Here is a 22,869-nt window from a genome sequence, read left to right on the forward strand (position 1 = left end):
ACGAAAAAGAGCTCCGTGAGAGTCGGGAAGGACTTCTTCGAGCCATTCGATACCAAAGGAAGTTTCAGAGGTGTCGGCAACTAGGGGAAAATAATTCGGACTGCAGAACTAAATAGAGAGGGTACCATCTTCCATAAGAGTGCACAGCTGCTGGTGTCCGCCGGTGATATTATTATCATTATCCTCAACAACCGCGTCTTTAGTTCTGCGTTTTCCAGAATTGATAAGGAAGCGAAGCAAATGGGTCTGTTAGTAAACAAGGGCAAGACGAAATATTTCCTGTCATCAAACAAACAGTCATGGCGTACGTATGGACGAAAACACTCCAGCTCTGAAAGTATTTAACGCAATACCCGCCGAGGGAAGCAGAGGAAAAGGAATACATCCACTATGTTGGAAAGACCAGGTAGAGAAGGACCTGGCTACGTTTGGAATTTCCAATTTGCGCCACGTTGCGAAAAGAAAGAACGACTGACGCGTTGTTGTAAACTCGGCTATAACCGCATAGCGGTGTTTACGCCAAGAATGCGATAATTGCCCCATGGGAGTGTGGAAATTGCATAATATCCAAAACATATTTTTAAAATACCCAATCGATTTTTTTCGGCAGTGGTAACATTGGCATTGTTATAAAAAATATATGCTTTGACAGCTCTTTCTCGAATCAGAGAGTTTCGTACTGCAATTCTGCTAAACATTTTGTCAACCAGCAAATACGGCTGCGGTTGAGCAATGCGAAAAAACGAAAAAAAATATAATAAACGGCTCTAGAGTTATAAATGTTTTTGTGAATTCAGGAACAGTGATTGAACACACGTAAATAAACAGCGATCGAAGTTTTCTTTTAAATTTGGCTAAACCGTTTCCACAAAATAACAAAAACAAATACGAGTAGTAAATTTTTTATTTTTAGGGGGTTCGGCGTTCACTTGCCGTTGGGTCAGTATGGTAAGCACCCATATATTAAGCACTTCGTCGGCAGTCGCCACCTCCAGTACAATTAAAATAAGAGTTAAGATATAAATAAGTAAGTGTTTTTATGGTATAATAGTTTTTTTTTACTATTTGAGTGTAAATACTTGTAAATACATATATGTGGATATAACTAATTAATTTATTTTTTATTAGATACTTTTTAAGTGCGGATTAATTATATAAAGCTCTGTTGATTCATATTATTTACATATATAAATATACATATCCTAACAAACAAGTAGATATGGAATAAATTATTTGCGAATTTCATTGCAATTGTTAAACTATTTAAACATTGCACCACAATGTATGCTGCATATAAAAGGTATAAGGTCGAGGTATTCACACTTAGCTCAAAGCTTAACCAACAATGCTGTTTCTGGCATACGAAAATTTTATTATGACATTACTGTCCTACTAAAACTCGGCTAATCGGTCCTGCTTATGGTCGAAATTTTTTTAACTACGGTGGTGAGGAGTTCTCCTAAGCAAATCTGCGTACGTATTTACATTGCTATATGTGTATATGACACTTATATGGTTGCACATGCATACATATTATGGTATTGTTTTCTTTCTATACTGGCGCTAAGTTACTACTACCTGTGCACCCTGTCTTGAGAAACCTAATGTCTACAATTTTGAGGAAAATTATTTTATTTTTTGTGATTTTTTTTGTACACACTAAGTTGCTGGAATTTTACCTAGTGAGGTTCGAGTTTGTTAGAGTGGAATTTTAAGAGCGATTCTTTTCGACTACAACTTAGAAAACAAACTAAAACTCCTTGAGTATAGAAAGCAAGGTGTGTACTATATATAACTACATTTGAAAAAAAAGTATATACATACTATATACATATGTGTATGCAAATCTCTATATAACGTGAAAGTATTGCAGGTGCTTCCTAGAAGTGACAAGCAGCTTAAAAATTTGCTATATACGACATGGGCAATGGCGACATTTCAAAGGGAACAACGCCTGATTAATTTTATTTCTTTTATGTGCTAATAAGAACGGCTTCAACTTGAACAAATACATATGTATATGAAAAAGGGTTGCAAAAATATCTTTAGAACGGTACTGGAAGTAAATATGAAATACTCTGTGAAGTGCAACAATCAATTTTCACATAGTTCATTTCATTTCCTCCATTACAGTGTTTTTCTAGTTTAATTTCCGCTGCTGATGATATGGAATGATGGTTCCTTTCTCTTTCTTTTCATGGTAAATACTTTGTGAATATGCATTTAAGGGGGAGCCTTCTTTAGAGGTTTAAAAAACGAAGAAGAACACTCGGCGGTGGTGCAATGGTGGAAGTTGGAGAGCTCCAGTCTTTGTGTGTCGTTTTCAGAATATATCATACATTTGAAGTGTTAACAAAAATGATTAATTTTAACTCAACTATGTCGAGCTTTGTGCTTGAAAATGTATTTTTGTGGAGAGTTATTCTTCATTACTTTAATATTAAAACTTCAGGCGAAAGTCACCGTATTTTGGTGAAAATTTATGATGACCATCCGCTAGCTGATAGAACGTGGCAAAATGGTTTGTACGATTTAAAAGTGGTGATACTGGCTTAGAGACGAAGACCGCCCTGACTGGAGAGTTTGAAGCAGGTGAACTTTAAACAAGTCTCAATGAAGATTGTTGCCAAACATAGGAAGAACTCTTAGGATCGTTGGAAGTCAATCAAGCAGCCATTTTAAAATATCAAAGAGCTGTCGAATATATTCAAAAGTAAGCAAATTGCTGGAGGATGGAGTCATGTGTAGAAGTTCACGCAAGTGAGGAAAGTTCTCTGATCGCCATTCACTTGGGAGTGGCCAGAAACGATTCTTTTACACATGGCTCAAGCAGCTCACTACTTCTGGTCTTTGACCAAGTATCCTCTGGGTAGCCTAAGAACATCCGTTCGAAGGCGAGCTAATGTGAGAAGGCGAAACATCCCCTACATAGGGTTGTGCGCTGGGTTTGGACCAGCCACGTAAAAAAAAACACACCAATGAAAAAGAAAAAACAGCCTCGGATGAGAGACCCCCATTTTGATGACGACCACGGCAAACGAAATAAGGATTACGATTTGAGGGCATGCACCTGGAATGTCCGGACTCTTACTTGGGAAGCGGCTTGGGCCGCTGCCCAGCTGGTTGATGTCCTCGCAAAAATAAAGGCTGACATCACCGCCGTCCAAGAAATGCGATAGAAGGGACAAGGACAGAGACGAGTAGGTCCTTGTGACATTTACTACAGTGGCCATATAAAGGAGCGCAAGTTTGGTGTTGGATTCGTGGTGGGAGAGAGACTCCGTCGCCGAGTACTATCATTCACTCCGGTTAATGAACGTCTAGCCACAATCCGCATCAAAGCGAGGTTCTTCAACATATCGCTGATTTGCGCCCACGCCCCGACGGCAGAGAAGGACGATGTGACCAAAGATGTCTTTTATGTGTGCTTGGAGCGCACTTATGAGAGCTGCCCCCGCCACGATGTCAAAATCGTGCTTGGCGACTTTAACGCCAGGGTGGGTAAAGAAGGTATCTTTGGCACTATGGTCGGTAAATTCAGCCTCCACGACGAAACATCCCCAAATGGGTTGAAGCTGATCGACTTCGCCGGGGCCCGAAATATGGTTATCTGTAGTACTAGATTCCAGCAAAAAAAGATTCATCAAGCTACCTGGCTGTCTCCGGATCGAAAAACTACCAACCAAATCGATCATGTTGTGATAGATGGAAGACACGTCTCCAGTGTTTTAAATGTGCGTGCGCTCCGAGGTCCTAACATCGACTCGGACCACTATCTTGTTGCAGCCAAGAATCGCACCCGCCTCTGTGCAGCAAAAAACGCACGCCAACAAACACAAGGAAGGTTCGACGTCGAGAAGCTGCAATCACAACAGACAGCGGAACGATTTTCTATTCGGCTTGCACTCCTGCTCTCTTTGAGCACTCGTCAGCAACTCGGTATAAGGGAACTGTGGGACGGCATTTCAAAATCCTTACGTACAGCTGCAACCGAAACCATTGGTTTTCGGAAAGTGCAAAAGAACAGCTGGTACGACGGGGAGTGCCGTGTCGCAGCGGAAAGAAAACAGGCTGCCTACCTCGCAACGTTACGATCGACCACTACACGTGCGGGATGGGATAGATACCGAGAGTTGAAGAGGGAAGCGAGACGCATTTGTAGACAGAAGAAGAAAGAGGCCGAAATGCGTGAGTATGAAGAGCCTGATAAGCTGGCCGACAGGGGAAATGCTCGAAAACTCTACGAAAAAATGCGGCGGCTGACAGAAGGTTTCAAGACCGGAGCATACTTAAATTATGGAGGGAACATTTTTCCAGCCTGCTGAATGGCAGTGAATGCACAACGCCAGGAGAAGGCGAACCCGATTCCTCAATCGATGACGATGGAGCAGACGTTCCATTGCCCGACCATGAAGAAGTTCGAATAGCAATTACCCGCCTGAAGAACAACAAAGCGGCGGGGGCCGATGGATTGCCGGCCGAGCTATTCACACACGGCGGCGAAGAACTGATAAGGAGCATGCATCAGCTTCTTTGTAAAATATGGTCGGACGAAAGCATGCCCAACGATTGGAATTTAAGTGTGCTATGCTCAATCCATAAAAAAGGAAACCCCACAATTTGCGCCAACTACCGTGGGATTAGCCTCCTCAACATTGCATAAAAGGTTCTTTTGAGCGTACTGTATGAAAGATTAAAGCCCACCGTCAACAAACTGATTGGACCTTATCAGTGTGGCTTCAGACCTGGAAAATCAACAACCGACCAGATATTCACCATGCGCCAAATCTTGGAAAAGACCCGTGAAAGAAGAATCGACACACACCACCTCTTCGTCGATTTCAAAACTGCTTTCGACAGCACGAAAAGGAGCTGCCTTTATGCCGCGATGTCTGAATTTGGTATCCCCGCAAAACTAATACGGCTGCGTAAACTGACGTTGAGTAACACCAAAAGCTCCGTCAGGATCGGGAAGGACCTCTCCGAGCCATTCGATACCAAGCGAGGTTTCAGACAAGGCGACTCCCTATCGTGCGACTTCTTCAACCTGCTTCTGGAGAAAATAGTACGAGCTGCAGAACTAAATAGAGAAGGTACCATCTTCTATAAGAGTGTACAGCTGCTGGCGTATGCCGGTGATATTGATATCATCGGCCTCAACACCCGCGCCGTTAGTTCGGCTTTCTCCAGGCTGGACAAGGAAGCACGGAAAATGGGTCTGGCATTGAACGAGGGCAAAACGAAATATCTCCTGTCATCAAACAAACAGTCGTCGCACTCGCGACTTGGCTCTCACGTCACTGTTGACAGTTATAACTTTGAAGTTGTAGATAATTTCGTCTATCTTGGAACCTGCGTAAACACCACCAACAATGTCAGCCTGGAAATCCAACGCAGGATTGCTCTTGCCAACAGGTGCTACTTCGGACTGAGTAGGCAATTGAAAAGTATAGTCCTCTCTCGACGAACAAAAGCTAAACTCTATAAGTCGCTCATAATTCTCGTCCTGCTATATGGTGCAGAGGCTTGGGCGATGACAGCAACCGATGAGTCGACGTTACGAGTTTTCGAGAGAAAAATGCTGCGAAAGATTTATGGTCCTTTGCGCATTGGCCATGGCGAATATCGCATCCGATGGAACGATGAGCTGTACAAGATATACGACGACATTGACATAGTTCAGCGAATTAAAAGACAGCGGCTACGCTGGCTAGGTCATGTTGTCCGGATGGATGAAAACACTCCAGCTCTGAAAGTATTCGACGCAATACCCGCCGGGGGAAGCAGAGGAAGAGGAAGACCTCCACTCCGTTGGAAGGACCAAGTGGAGAAGGACCTGGCTTCGCTTGGAATACCCAATTGGCGCCACGTAGCGAAAAGAAGAAACGACTGGCGCGCTGTTGTTAACTCGGCTATAATCGCGTAAGCGGTGTCTACGCCAATTAAGAAGAAGAAGAAGCAAATTGCTAAATCGTCTATACATTTTTTTGACAGCGCATTTAACCGTGCAGACTCGATAATGCCTAAACAAATCGAAGACATTAAAATGATGTTGCACGGTCCAGAGATGTAGGTTGGGTTTCATATAGGAATTTGTGTTTGTGATCTAATATAAGCACAGTGCCCCTGTATTTACATATACATACATATGTATGATTTTTGTTTATTTCAGATACAGTATGAGTCCAACTTTCCCCGTTGTTAGAATTGTGACAAAATATCAAATTATATTAAGTAAGTGAAAATGTGGAAGCCGATACAGCAATTTGAAACGGAAATGCAAAGTAAGGGAAATAAAATTTAAAATACAAAAAGTCATGCTTGAGTGGAATGTAAGGAAACTTTTCTGAAGTCTACTTCTTATTCAATATGTCATACTTATGCAGATACGTATTTACATATCCGAAAACCTATATACTTATCTCTACACCAACGCAAATGTGTGTGTGCCACAGTTACAAACAAGTCCGTATGTGAACATCTAGCACATGCACGCACCTAGTACAACGCTTACACATATCTTCACTCACCGATCATTGCAATTTTCACCCAACTTGTATAAATTGCACATCGGTAATGATGTGGGCATTTGCTCGTGTTTTCGTGGTTTTCTGTCTACTATTTAGAACTGTGCTACTTACTATGATGGGTCTAAATTTGCTATGCTTTTAGCTAGCCGAGAAACTTTTCTACAAAAGGTATAAAGCAGAGAACTACACCGATGCACTTCAACAAAGAGTACACCGTTGGTGGTACACTCTCAATTCTCTAGTATCTATAGATAAAATATATGTATGTGTTGCACACAAAGTGGATTTGAAAAGCAGTAATAAATATATTTATTTAACAGAACCTGAAATTTTTCTCTAAAATTAGGCTTATATATAATATTTGTGTGAGTGTTAGTTTCCTATCAACCTACAAAAAATTGTTGATCGATATCTGGGTTTAGCATACATACTGGGTCAGCATACTTAAAACGTAACAAAAATGTTTACCTTTCTCAATAAGCAATGCTCATAACTCTAAAGCACAAATATACTTGTACAATATTAATAAAAAAGTATGTAAGTTAATACCACCAGTTCACATTACATGAACATATTCTTTATCTGTCATAAATATGTAACATGACACTTACGACCCATATGGTCCGTATTAAGTATCCGTAAGTAACATTATGTGTACTTTGCTAATACTGTCCGCCTTAGGTGGTCCAAAAATGTAACTCATAGATTGTAAGATGAATCTTCCCACTTGGAACATATGTCCTACATATGTCCTATCTCAAGTGGATTGTAGATATACTTCCTAGAATGTAAGATTAATATTTGTATCTAGGCTTAAGCAAAATATTGTATTTAAGAAAATGTAATAAAGAAAACGAGGCAGTTGCCCGTAGTTGCCCACGAAAACTAAACGGAGTTTTTAATTGGCGATCCTGCCAGGAGAATCATAAAACTCCTGTTGGACCAAAACCAAAAAAAAAAAAAAACAAACAAAACGCAAACAAGTATCGCGAACTCGCGAGAAAAGAAATACAAAAGTACTAGTGTGTTACTCAAAGCGTACGGTAGCAACTAGAAACGCGCTAAGCAATTAACGGCAAAATAAAAATCGCTAAGAGACATAAGAAAAAATCTCAGCGCCACAATTGAAAAAAAATCGAGTGTTTGCCAACTGCCTATCGAACGCGCAACGTCTATACGGATTACGAGCGAAAAACAAGCTAACGTACGCGTTACAACAATTGAAAAAATAAGTAAAATTGAGAAACAAAAAACTACAACAGTTTCACAAATAAAGTGATTTTAAAATGTGAATTGAAAAACCAAAAACTGAAAGTGAAAATTTTTGAAAATTTCAAACAAATAGAAGAAAGTGAGTGGATCTATAAACTATCCACATAAAAACAAATAAATAAAAAAATTCTGTAAATCAGAAATTTCACCAAAAAACTGATTTCATTTAAACCTCGCACACGGCCGCCAACGACGACCATTGCACAACCAACCGCCAAAATTCGACTTAAAAAGCAACAGCAGCAGCAAAGTCAACAATAGCCGCAACAGTAGTAACAGCAGCAACAGCAGAAATAGCAACAGTAACAACAGTAGCAGTAGAAGCAGCAACATAAAATTAGTTGTAAGTAAGGCTTATACATATGTATTTATTAATTAAATTAAGTAAAAAAAATTGTTTATTGTGAGTATTAATTTGCTTCATGAAACTCACAAATACATATAGTATATAAAAAAGGGCAAACCCGAAAAATAACGATTATAAAAAATAGGCGATAGGAATAAAGAATTTTTAAGAGATCAAGATAATTTTATAATTTTTCAAAATGGCAGTGAATAATTTTACTGTAGACGATATAGCTAGATTAATAGCTACACAAACCGCAAACTTAAGAACTGAGATAGCTCAGTTGAGTAATAGAATTAAAATTCTAACAGATGCGTCACATGTAACTGAGTATGAAACTCAAAGAATTAACGATTCCATAACATGTGACGAAAATTTAGACATAATAAAGTCTTTGCCAGAATTTTCCGGTAAATCTTATGTCAGCTGGAGAGAAGCTGCAAAGAATTCGATGAGCCTATATATTGAAGGTAGTAGAAGGTATTTTGGAGCATTAACTATCCTCCGAAATAAGATTGTAGGTAATGCCAATGTTATGTTAACTAATCATGGCACAGTTTTGAATTTAGAAGCAATATTTGCAAGATTAGATTTTGCTTACGCCGACAGACGACCAATTCACGTAATTGATCAAGAAATGAGCGTTATGAGACAAGGATCGACATCCTTAATTGATTATTATAATGAAGTCAATCAGAAATTGACATTACTAATAAATAAAACTATAATGACGCACGGCACCAATTCCGATATTACAAAACAATTAAATATCAAGAATCGAGAAACCGCGTTAAGAACTTTTATAACTGGTTTAAATTACCCTCTAAACCAAATATTATTTACATTAACACCTACCGATTTGCCAAATGCTCTTGCTAAGGCACAAGAACTTCATTCAAATCAAATACGATCGCAATTTGCTTTGCAATTTACTAAAAACAATCATGAAATTGGTTCACGAAACCAGCCTCAAGCTAACCGAAGATATTCGAATTTTCAGAATAACTTAAGGTACCCCCAAACAAATAATAATTCCTACCAAATGTATGCCAATTACCTAGAACCTATGGAAGTGGATCAATCAATCCAATTAACAAATAAACCCAATCAAAGAAACCAACCACACGTGAGGAGTAACAGATATAATTGGCAGACAAATTATCAGCTAACAAATATACCAAAAAGGTCCATTGAAAGTGCACAAATAAGCACACAACCTCAACCAAAAATTCAACGAATTAATAATATTGGTGAGAACCATTTTTTAGGGTAAACTCCGATTTGCCGTATGTTATTAAAACCGATAAAAAAACTGGGCAAATCTTTAGAATTCTCATAGATACGGGGGCAACCAGCTCATATATACGAGCCGGAATTTATAATAATAAAGGCATTTTAGCTATTAAGAAGAAGGTTAGAACCATTCATGGTTCGACCATAATAAAATATTTTCTTAATATCAATCTGTTTGGTATACAGGAACGTTTTTATGAAATTAACAATTTAGAGAGCGATCTTTTAATTGGAATTAATTTCCTAAATAAAATCGGAGCGACAATTGATATTCCGAATAGAAAATTGATTTATGGGAATAATAAAACAGAGAAAATAAATTTTCTCAATGATTTAATTATACTAAACCCCTTGGGACAAAAAAGTCCTGAGGCACCCGTCAGTAATAATATTAGCAAAAATGATACTAAGGATAGAAAAATTAATGAAACAAATTCTCACAACATTTTAAAAATAAATTATGTTGAAATTTCTAACGAAGTTGCTGATACGTATAACTATAATAATAATTAAACAAAAGATATCAACATTCCATTGCTAAGAGAGGATGTTATTAAAATAATAAATAAAGCTCATCAAAACGTGAACATGGATTTACCTTTTAGAACAGATATTAAAGCAGAAATTAGAACTGAGGATGACAAACCTATATGGTCCAAACAATGTCCTTATTCTATATCTGCAAATAACTTTGTTAATAAGGAAATCGAAAGTTTACTCGCAAAAGGGATTATACGACATAGTAAAAGCCCGTATAATTCTCCCGTTTGGGTCGTTCCAAAAAAAGGAATAAATGAAGATGGTAGTCCGAAATTAAGACTGGTCATCGACTAAAAAATTAATGAAAAATCAATAACCGACAGGTACCCAATGCCTAATCCCGAGGTAATACTTTTGAATTTGGGAGAATCAAAATACTTTTCCACAATAGATTTAGAGTCTGGATTTCATCAGATATTGATGGAAGAAAACGATATAGAAAAAACAGCATTTTCCGTAAATAACGGAAAATATGAATACCTAAGAATGCCATTTGGACTTAAAAATGCTCCAAGTATATTTCAGAGAGCAATGAATAATATTTTACATGAATTTATAGGAAAATTTTGTCACGTATATGTTGACGACATAATAGTATATTCAGAAACCCTAAAGGAACATATATCTCACTTGAAATATATAGTACAAACCCTCGAAGAAGCCCATATGAAAATATCTATAGAAAAATCAAAATTTATAGAAACCAAGGTTGCATTTTTAGGATACGTTGTATCCCATAAAGTTATAAAAACTGATCCCAAAAAAGTAGAAACTATAAAAAATTACCCATATCTCAAGACGTTACGACAACTTAGAGGATTTTTAGGATTAACGGGATACTATAGGAAATTTATAGGAAATTGTGCAACAATAGCTAAACCACTAACAAAACACTTAAAGGGAGAAAATGGTAAAATATCGCAGTATATGTCCAAAAAAACAATTATTAATCGTGATCAAGAAGGAATTGTTGCTTGTGAAACCTTAAAAAGAGCGTTGCAAGAACAAGTTGCATTAGCTCAACCAAACTTTGATAAAAAATTAATTTTGACTACTAACGCATCTATTGTTGCTGTAGGTGCAGTTTTATCGCAAAAAGAAAGACCAATAACATTTATTTCAAAGACACTAAACTCTACCGAACAAAACTACGCAACAAACGAAAAAGAATTATTCGCCATAGTTTGGACATTAAAGACATTACGCCATTATCTCTACGCAGTAAAAAATTTAGAAATTCATACGGATCATCAACCATTAGCATTTGCAATGTCCGAAAAAAATCCAAATGTTAAAATGAAAAGATGGCGAGCTTTTATTGAGGAGTTTTCTCCAAAAATAATTTATAAACCGGGAACAACAAATGTAGTTGCTGACGCATTATCAAGACAAGTATTAAATAATTTAACTAGTTCATGTGAGTCGAGTGACTCAAGTGATTCACTAATAGAAACCCAACATTCCGCAGAAAGTAGCGATGAGTACCAAATTCATGAAACAAAAAAACCTTTGAATCATTTTAAGCAACAGATAGTAATCGATAATGGAGCAAGAATTACTGTCTTAGGGACTATTTCTTCTTTTAATAATAAACGTTTTTTAATTGAATATGACAAACCTGAAAATATAATTGGTATTTTAAAAAAATATATGCATCCAAAAGTAGTTACAGGAATATTTTGCACACCTGAAGTGCTATATGCAATAAAAAACATTTTGAAGGAAACATTTCCCACGATAAAATTTCTATATACCAAACTATTCCCTAATGATATATGCAATAAAGAAGATCAAGGATCGATAATCGAGCAAACACATTATAGAGCGCATAGAAATTATAGGGAAAATTTGGCTCAAATTAGGCAGCAATATTATTGGCCTCTAATGATAAAACAATTTAAACAGTATGCAAAAAATTGTAGCATATGTAATAGTAATAAATATGAAAGACATCCGAAACTAATTCCAATAGGGGAAGCACCAATACCAAAAAAAGAAGGAGAACAACTCCATATAGATATTTTTTTCGCACAAAAGCTTAAATTTCTTACATGTATAGATTCATATTCCAAATTTCTAATCGTAAAATATATAGAAGACAAATCAAATTTAGAAGAAAAAGTTTTGGAACTGTTACAAACATTTCCAAATGTTAAAAGTATAGTTATTGATAATGAACCAGGCTTAAGTACGATACAGTTCAAGTCTTTAATGGAAAGGATTAATGTGCAAATTTATTATTGTACACCACGCCACAGTACAAGTAATGGCCAAATAGAAAGAGTTCATTCAACACTGATTGAAATCTCCAGATGTTTAAAGCAAGAACACAGCTTAATTAGTAATTTTGAATCAATTATGAGAGCAGTTCAACAGTATAATAAAACAATTCATTCTGTAACAGGTAAACAACCTTGCAACATTTTATTTAATAAAGAGCCTCACGATAATACATATGAAAATTTTGTTGCAAAATGCTCAAGATAAAATGCTAGAGCATCATAACAAGAAAAGACTTCAGAAAAGTTATCAGAAAGGAGATATTATTTATGAAAAAATTTATGGGGAAAGAAATAAATTGAACCCCAAGTACAAAAGACAAGTAGTATTAGAAGATTTAGGAAATACAATTAAAATACAAAACAGAAACAGAATAATACATAAAGATAATATTAAATCTTAAAATTCTTTAGGTTCACAATGTTATACATCATCATACTTTATACGGCAATGCCATTCATCACAGCTCAAATCGAAATCATGGATCTCAATCACGGGAATGGATATTCCCTTCTGAACCTAGAAAAAGTAAAGTTGGTTGAAAGATACGACAGAATTACATATCTTATTAATACAACAATGTACAAAGAAATAGTTGACAATTTAGAGGAAATGGCACTCAAAGAAAAAGAACCAAATCCGCTTGTAATGGCTAAAATTAAGCATATTAGAACTCAGATATATACACTCACCCCACATCATAGAATTGAGAAAAGGGGATTAGTTAATATTATAGGGACAGGTCTTAAATATATTTATGGCGTCATGGACGACGAAGACCGTCAAGAAATAGAAGGCAAATTAGAAATAAATACAATCAATGCCCACAATGCAATCGAACAAATCAATGTTCAGAAAAACATTAATGAAAAATTTAACTACCAAATTAAAGCTATTAGCGATAATACTAACAATCACTACAGGAAATTATTTCAGAATATAAACGCAGTTAGCTCAGAATTAAATAAAATATCAAAGGAACGGTGGACAAACAAACTGTTGGGGAATTTAATGCATATTGAGACTAATATCGTAAGAATAAAAGAGATCATAATGACGAGCCAAAATAACCTCTTAAGTAGAGATATTATTTCAGATGACGATAGTTTAAAATTGAATATAACTTTTGAAAAATTGGGTAAGATCAAAATTGTAATTGTCACTCAAAACGAAAATATTGTGATTTTAGTAAAGATTCCTAGTTTTACTAAAGAGACCTATCAATCAATATACATTCAACCTATACCGAATATAAATCAAGCAGAATTAAATATAGAAGAAAAGGAAATTTTATGTCTAAATGATATCACATATAAAAAGACTTCCATAAAAAAAGAATTAGAAGAATACAAAGACGATTGCATCGAGTATTTATTTAGGAGTCAAATTAAGATGAATTGTAAATATAAGTATAATAACCAATCAAAAGTAATAGAAATGGATACAAACCATATTTACGTAATCAATGCAAACAATAAAACCATTTATCACAACTGTAATTCTAACAACTTTACTATTAACGGTAATTATTTAATACGGTTTGAAAATTGTAATGTTCAAATTGATAACTTAGTCTATAGACATCGTAAGCCTCTCACAATGAAATTATTACCAAATCCAGTTAAGGTTATTAATATTACAATCACAAAGAATTTAAGTATGGAAGAAATACATTTTCAAAACATTAAAAATATTCAGGAAATAACAGAACTCAGGTATGAAGCAAAAAAAAGTAAAATGATAAATTACAGTCTGATAACAATTGTCAGCCTTATAATAGTAATACTAATAATCTGTAAATACAAAAAGAATAAAAGCACACAGGTTAAAATTAACATTGAACAAATTCCAATGCAAGATCAAGCCCAACCTATAGATCAAATGATGGAAAGAATCAAGCACTATTCCTCTTTGAATCGGGACGCTTCAATTTAGTGGTGGGGGAGTTAATACCACCAGTTCACATTACATGAACATATTCTTTATCTGTCATAAATATGTAACATGACACTTACGACCCATATGGTCCGTATTAAGTATCCGTAAGTAACATTATGTGTACTTTGCTAATACTGTCCGCCTTAGGTGGTCCAAAAATGTAACTCATAGATTGTAAGATGAATCTTCCCACTTGGAACATATGTCCTACATATGTCCTATCTCAAGTGGATTGTAGATATATGTACTTCCTAGAATGTAAGATTAATATTTGTATCTAGGCTTAAGCAAAATATTGTATTTAAGAAAATGTAATAAAGAAAACGAGGCAGTTGCCCGTAGTTGCCCACGAGAACTAAACGGAGTTTTTAATTTGTATGTATATACATACTATATGTATACGGGGCTACTGAGTCTCTGAGTCTTGTCTCTGCTTAGCGTTCACATGGAAAAGACCAACTCCAGCACCTCGAGTAGAGTTTTCCATTTTCATTTTCGCAAATGTTTGTGCGGTTCATCTACGCTGCATAGATCGAGTTGTATAGTTAATTTTTCACATTTTGCTTATAAAGACTTACTAAGAATGTGTTAGAACGTTATATGTATATAATACCGGCTATTAATACGTATTTTCAAAGAAATACTAACTATATGTATGTCGGGAATTCCTTAATCCATCAGAATGTATTGAATACCCGCTATTTAAGGCCAAATTTGTGACAAGAATTTCCTACTCTTTTGGGAAGTATTGAAAGCCCGTAATTTTATTACACTAAATACTGCTAATAGTTATTAAATGTTTGAATTAAATGTTGAAGTATTTCATTTTTATCCTCCGTCACCATTTTCTAAAATAGTATTATAATGCTATATTGTAGATATTAATTACAAACAAGCAAGAAAGGGCAACCGAACATTTTATACTCTTGAAAATTGCAATAACCAAAGCCATGGAAATACCTTAATATGTAACCGTCAACCAGAGGATCGGAATCTAAACAATTTTATATATACATACATATACTCTATTCGGCATAAGATTTGTTAGATGTAACTCACATGCAATCACTAATCATATGGAGTAAATTCAGCCGTATGTTCGAAAATCCTGATATTACATAGATATATGTTGGCTAGGTCAAGTTTTTGCCCAATTGTATCTATTTTAGGTACAAAGATATACTGTTATGAGTAAAACATTTTCTTTGATATTCATTGAAATAACTCAAATATTGCCGACATTTGCAGCTTAAAGTCACATAAATTTAAAATTGTGTTATTTGGGAAGTAGGCGGTCTTTCGAGTGACGAGATATGTGATTACATCAAAAAGTGGGCGGTGCTAGGCCCATCGTCAAATTTCTCCACTAGCTCCCATAAAGCCCTCTCACACCATCTCGGAGGTGAAATTTAATGTTTCTGGAGTATTAAGGGGCTATACCAGTGTGACACTTTAAAAAAAGTTTTATTTGCTTTTTCGATAGCTTATATTTCCATAAATATCCTGTAAAATCGGAAGGTATCTTGAATTGTTTTTGGATGGCACAGTTCTCGGAGGTGCAAACATATATATGTGAAACTTTATACGCGTTTTTCTCCAAACGATATTTTTCAATTGCTGGCGTCATAACTCAACGAGAAATTGACCGATCAACTTCAAATTAAAACTGAGTATTTTTGAATACATTTACTATATAACGATTTGCGATCTTTTTGATTGGTTGAAAGTTGTCAATTTGACATTAAAAAAACGACCATTTTTTACCAAAAAAAAACATTTTTTTTTTTCAAAACTATGCCATATTGTTAATTTTTGATATTTTGCAAAGATCATAGGTCATTGTATGGGAAATATCTTTATATTTAATAAACTTTTCGAAAGTCTTTTGTTTCAGCTACTCATTTTTGGCACCTCCGAAGACAGCTCATAAATCCGTTATTTTTCAACATTTTTGTAAAAAAAAATCTTAAAATATAGCTGAAGATATACCTTATTACCTTCCAAGAAGTTCGAAATATTCAATCGCGTACTTTCTCTTAAAAATTCACGAAAATCGCCTAATTTTTCATACGTCACACTGGTATAGCCCCTTAAGTTATTGATTTATTTCGCTTTTAGTAATTTTGAACAGTACCGTTATGTGGGGAGAGAGCGGGTTATCTTCCGATTTCATCTATTTTCACACTTTAGGCAAGAGCAGTTATAATATCTGTGTTGGGCGAATTTGATTTTTGTAGCGAGGCCATGGCCACTTTTTCAAAAACCACAGGTGCCCCTTACTACTGCAATATACTGTGCCAAATTACAGTTTTATATCTAAATTTAGTGCTTAGTTATGGCACTGTATAAGTTTTTGGTTAATGGCCATTTGCGGCCGTGCCAGTGGTCCGATTACAATCACCTACTACCTCGTAATTTTTTTTTTTTTGTACTTAGAAACCCGTATATTAAGTTTCACCAAGATATCTCCATTTTTACTTAAGTTGTAGCTTGCACGGACGAAAGGACGGACAGACACACTACTCTGATCAAATTGTAAGATGAATTTTTAATTTATACTTCGCGTGTCTTTCGAATTTTTGCCTTTATGCCGCGATGTCTGAATTTGGTATCCCCGCAAAACTAATACGGCTTTGTAAACTGACGTTGAGTAACACCAAAAGCTCCGTCAGGATCGGGAAGGACCTCTCCGAGCCGTTCGATACCAAACGAGGTTTCAGACAAGGCGATTCCCTATCGTGCGACTTTTTCAACCTGCTTTTGGAGAAAATAGTTCGAGCCGCAGAACTAAATAGAGAAGGTACCATCTTCTATAAGAGTGTACAGCTGTTGGCGTATGCCGATGATATTGATATCATCGGCCTCAACACCCGCGCCGTTAGTTCTGCTTTCTCCAGGCTGGACAAGGAAGCACAGAAAATGGGTCTGGCAGTGAACGAGGGCAAGACGAAATATCTCCTGTCATCAAACAAACAGTCGTCGCATTCGCGACTTGGCTCTCACGTCACTGTTGACAGTCATAACTTTGAAGTCGTAGATAATTTCGTCTATCTTGGAACCAGCGTAAACACCACCAACAATGTCAGCCTAGAAATCCAACGCAGGATAACTCTTGCCAACAGGTGCTACTTCGGACTGAGTAGGCAATTGAGAAGCAAAGTCCTCTCTCGACAAACAAAAACCAAACTCTATAAGTCACTCATAATTCCCGTCCTGCTGTATGGTGCAGAGTCTTGGACGATGTCAACAACGGATGAGTCGACGTTGCGAGTTTTCGAGAGAAAAGTTCTGCGAAAGATTTATGGTCCTTTGCGCGTTAGCCACGGCGAATACCGCATTCGATGGAACGATGAGCTGTACGAGATATACGACGACATCGACATAGTTCAGCGAATTAAAAGACAGCGGCTACGCTGGCTAGGTCATGTTGTCCGGATGGACGAAAACACTCCAGCTCTGAAAATATTCGACGCAGTACCCGCCGGGGGAAGCAGAGGAAGAGGAAGACCTCCACTCCGTTGGAAGGACCAAGTGGAGAAAGACCTGGCTTCGCTTGGAATATCCAATTGGCGCCACGTAGCGAGAAGAAGAAACGACTGGCGCGCTGTTGTTAACTCGGCTATAATCGCTTAAGCGGTTTCTACGCCAATTAAGAAGAAGAAGAATTTTTTTCTGTAAGTTGGTAGTGCTGTTAGTGACATCTATGCTAAATATCATTTCGAAATATTCAGTAATATTTGAGATACGCATCATTTTGTGAGGCTCTAAAAGCGAATTCTTCGATTTTCACTATGTATGAATTTATTGAACAAAGAAGTGCGATAATGCACCATCTCATACTGCATTGGTTATTCGTGAACATTTCGCCACATTTTCAACTAATATCGTGCCGCAACCACCGCATTCGCTTAATTTACCTTCGTGTAACTTCTGGGTATTCAGCAAATTCACATGCCCACTCCGAGGACACCGTTTTGACTCAATTGAGGATATAAAAGCTCAATCAAAGACGGCTCTGATAGCCATCACGACTGAGAATTTTTCCAAGTGCCATGATGGCTGGAAAATTCGTTGACATAGGTGTATTGCAGCGGGTTTTGATTACTTTGAAGGAGATGAAATGGACAAAATTCACCTTTCATTGTGATCACAGTAGTACAGTCACCCGGATTTCAAGTTCTCTTGTCATTCATGATCATTTATATATAAAACCCTCTCTTTCAGTTTTTGGTGATACGTAAAACCGTTAGGTGAACAAAACTATAATACTCTGTAGCAATAGGTTACAAGAGTGTAAAAATTAATTAGAAAACATATCGTATCGTCTGAACATATCGTATTTATTAATTTAAAACCAAGCGCATTGCAACCATGAAAATAATTTCAAAATGGAATGTTAAAACTCGTAGCAGCGAACTCTTCGGGTTTCCTCGTCGTTCCCTCTCCCCCAAAAATTGATTTGGGTGACAAAAGGGTTCTTTGAAGGAAAATTAGGCACCCATGTAATTCTATGATATACATATATTATGTTATTCAGTGGGTTATTTGTCTTCTACATTTCAACGAACTTCCATTTCGTGCTCTTTTCGAACACATAGATGGTGTCTCAAAGAGTCCAAATACATTTTCTGGCGACATAGGTAAACTGCTCCCTGATTGTGAGAAGTTGCCTGTTGTCAAATTTGAAAGTTTTCCATCCTGCCAATTACCTTCTGAGGTTATTAATCCGACCCAACTTAGCACAGCTTATCTCTATAAAATATCAGAAGCTGTTATTTCCGGTCAATGTTCCTCAGATTTAGCGTCGATGCATCCAGGTAACGTAATTTTTTCATTGGGGGCGTTTCTCACGTGGTGGGTCCCAAACCCAGCGCACAACCCTGTGTAGAGGATGTTAAACCTTTCACTTCATCTCGCCTTCAAACGGACATTCTTAGGATACTCAAAGGATACTTGGTCAAAGACCGGAAGTCGGGGGCTGCTTGAACCATTTGTAAAAGAATCGTTTCTGACCACTCCCAAGTGAATGGTGATCAGAGAACTTTCATCACTTGCGTGAACTTCTACACATGACTCCATCCTCCCGCCCTGCTATATGGTGCAGAGGCATGGACGATGACAACATCTGATGAGTCAACATTGCGAGTTTTCAAGGAGACAAGTTCTGCGAAAGATTTATGGCGACGGCGAATATCGCATTCGATGGAACGATGAGCTGTATGAGATATATGGAAGTATGTGTAAAGTTACATATTGATATAGTTTGATAATATGAAATGTTAAGTCTTATTTTGAAAACATAGCAGCAAGTCAAGTTGATAGTTTCGGAAATACAGCTTTGAATACTTGTGTGCTCGAGGCTAGCTAGGCTAAGTGCGCTGTTTTTCTCGAAACTGTGTTCTGGAAGTCGGTTGGCAAGATTTCGCGAGAACTACTCAACCGATCTTCATGAAATATTGCACAAATCTTTGAGATACAATTCTTAAAGACTTGGACAAATAATTTTTTTTTCGATTACAAAAATTAAAAAAAATATGTCTCAAAATTTTCACTTAAATTTTAATTTTTTTTAATTGTCTCCCAAAAATTCATTTTTGTTTCCTTCATCCAAGTTTTAACTCGGCAATGGGTGAGTTCAAAATATATTTTTTTTTAACTTTCAGAATTTCTTTGTTAATAGTGTATGTTTGAAAAACAAAACTTCTGTTAATAAAGGTTAAGCGTTTTGCTTCACTTATTCCTTACCTCGGGTGGGGGGCAATAAATGATAGCTAACGGCTCCTTTATTTGAAATATTTCCTTTTAATTCTTCTTTTACCCCTTACCACTGGTGGGGGGAAGTAAAATTTGTAAATAAAAGGAATGTTTTCGATTGAGATTTTCTTCCAAATCTGATCTTTATTTCGTATTTTTCTTGCTTATATACAATTTGTAAAACTATCTTATCTATCTAAATATATGCGTATGTGTGTATGTATTGCAGCATATTGTTTATTGCTGCTTGACATGGGGTTGTTTTGATACATATGTGTGTGTATGATAATCTTATCTCTTCTCTAAATTTATGACATGTGTCCCTATGCATTTTGTTTTTATTGCATGCGCATTGCATGTAAATGCATTATGTATGTACATATATATGTTTATTAATATATAAATAGATATTTGTATTCAGTAGAATTTCGGCTTTGCTGATAAATAAGCATGTTCAATGATATTTGAACATATTGCCGAGGGAAAGAAATGATTATTAGTGGACTGTATAACTTATTACAATAGCTACAATATTTCTTATCTTATTTGTAAATAATATAAAATCGTGTAAATATAAATATATTAATTATTCCGCCTTTTTTGAAGTAATGATCCTGTTCAATTTTGAACATTCTCTTGGGCGGCAAAAGTGACTGCAGCTTGTAGTCGTCGCCTGGTTTTCAATCGATAGTAAATGAAGATTTCTGCTAGCACGCCGATTATAAAGAATAACAATGCGTACTGAATTACCATGTTCATTTTTGAACATTCTCCTGGGCGACAAAAGTGACTTCCAACCGCAGATTGTAATCGACGTTTCGTTTGTTAACGCAAGCTGCCATGGTATTAGTAACTCCCAAATGGTTGTTACTACATCCGCTTTTCCAACTGGATCTATTTCGGCTATTTCGATAGTTTTACTTACGTCTTTTTTATTATGGTCCTGGAAAAGGATTTCTTTATCGCGTTGCTTATCTTTCTCCACTTCAGGTTTCTTTGATGCATCGTCCTTTGTATCAATAGTTTGTTTGTCGTCTCTCGTCTTAGAAGTTGTGTCTCGTATCTTCTTGTCTTCATCTTTTTTTGTTGTATCCACACGTCTTTTGGCGACACTTCGACTGGTATCCGACGATGATGACATTGTTACGTAGCCATAACAACGTGTTCCCGGAGTTCGGGAGTTGGTGACCACCTTGGCTCCGATAACTTTGCCATATTTAGAAAATATAGTTTTCAGATCACTGGCTCTCGTTAATGAAGATAACCCCGATACCAAAAGATTACGTGAAGGTTTTGTCTGTTTTCCTTTGGACGACAATTTTGTAGATGTATTCACTTTGTCATCCTTCTGCGAAGTCTTGTTTGAAGATGATTTTTGTTCACTAATGTCTTTATCCTTTTGGTCGCCGGACTTCTCATCTTTTCTCTTTGATTTATCGTCATCGGGCTTGCTGCATTGGCGTTCGTCCTTAATGCTGCTGGATCCACCCTTGGATGTTCTTGTGTCCTTCAAAGCTGCAACCGTTTTTGTACTCTTTGGCGCTGAATTCCTGCCGGTATTATCACCTTCTGCATCGGTGCATTTTTCCTTTATGTATTTTTGTGAAGTAGTAAAATCTTCCTTCTGTGTTTTAGCATCATCTTCCAAAATATGATCAGCTACTTCAGTTTCGTCTTCAAACGATTTAACCTGGACTTCATTTTCCCACATTTTTCCAAAATGTGAGCCTGCCGGAAGAGATATGAGATTGTAAGATTCCTCAGTTTTTGAAGGTTTATGTAATTCTTCAAAGAATTCTTCTTCAAATTCATTTTCTTTTTTATCTTCCTCTATTATTTCCGTTGTTTTTTCCTCAACAGAAGATAGAGGGAGTGATCGAACTGTTATTAGTTTTTCGTCTTCAATATTTTGCACTGCATTAATTAGTTTCGTCGCAGTTGTAGATAATTTTGGTATGATGAACAGAATTGGCTGATTGTCGTACTTTTTCTTAAGTTGACTCCATGCAGCTTGATAATTTTTCGACGAAATTTGAAAATGCTGTATTACTCGTGCAGCTTCGCCTTTTAAGCATTGACGAAGACGCAGCATTTTTTCTATGTTCGGCATCTGCTCGTTGTCATGTACCATAACTTGAAACACGTTGTAAAAATTGGCCCATTCCTTAATATCGCCATAAAATGTTGGAATTTTTATTATTTTTTTCTTTCTTCAAAGTTAGGGCGAAAAGAAATTTTAGGCTCTTCTTTTTTTAATTTCCTTTTTAAATTCTGAAGATCTTCGTAATATTCGTCACATATTTTTTCGAATATGTCTTCAATTTCAACATTAAAATCTAATTTGCTTTTTAGATTTTGGATGTCATTGAATAAGCAGTCTAAGCCTTTTATTTGATCGTTGTCAATCGTTAGTTCCATGCTTAGATCTTCCATTTTTCTTCTGAGGTTTTCAATTTTCCTCATGAATATGGAAGTTTTTTGATCTGGATTAGTGCATCGTATTTGAACTGTTTCAATTTGCCGATCAAATTCGACTAGAGGCTTATCTTTTAAAATGCTCATCTTTAATGCATTGATTGCCTCTTCGATTTTAATCATAGTGTTATTGTATTCATTCTTCTTGAAGTAATCTTCTTCTCCTATGCCATCTGCCATTAACTTTTCGTGATTGGTATCGAATTCTTTTTGGTACTTTTCAAGAATTTTAATGTTTTCTTCAATTTTTGCTTTCTTTAATGCCTTTCCTGAAATAGTGTTGGATGTGGACAACACTTTTTCGGCTAAATCTGCCTGGGCATCCAGAATTTTCTTTCTGTTTATACCCATTTCGAGAATTTTTTCGCAAAACTTCTCCTATTTATTGATGAACTGCTTGCTTTTCTCCAAAGAAATCGTTGGAGGTATTTGATTTGGTCG

The sequence above is a fragment of the Bactrocera neohumeralis genome, unplaced genomic scaffold (assembly GCF_024586455.1).
Source record: "Bactrocera neohumeralis isolate Rockhampton unplaced genomic scaffold, APGP_CSIRO_Bneo_wtdbg2-racon-allhic-juicebox.fasta_v2 cluster10, whole genome shotgun sequence".
In the NCBI taxonomy this organism is placed as follows: Eukaryota; Metazoa; Arthropoda; class Insecta; order Diptera; family Tephritidae; genus Bactrocera; species Bactrocera neohumeralis.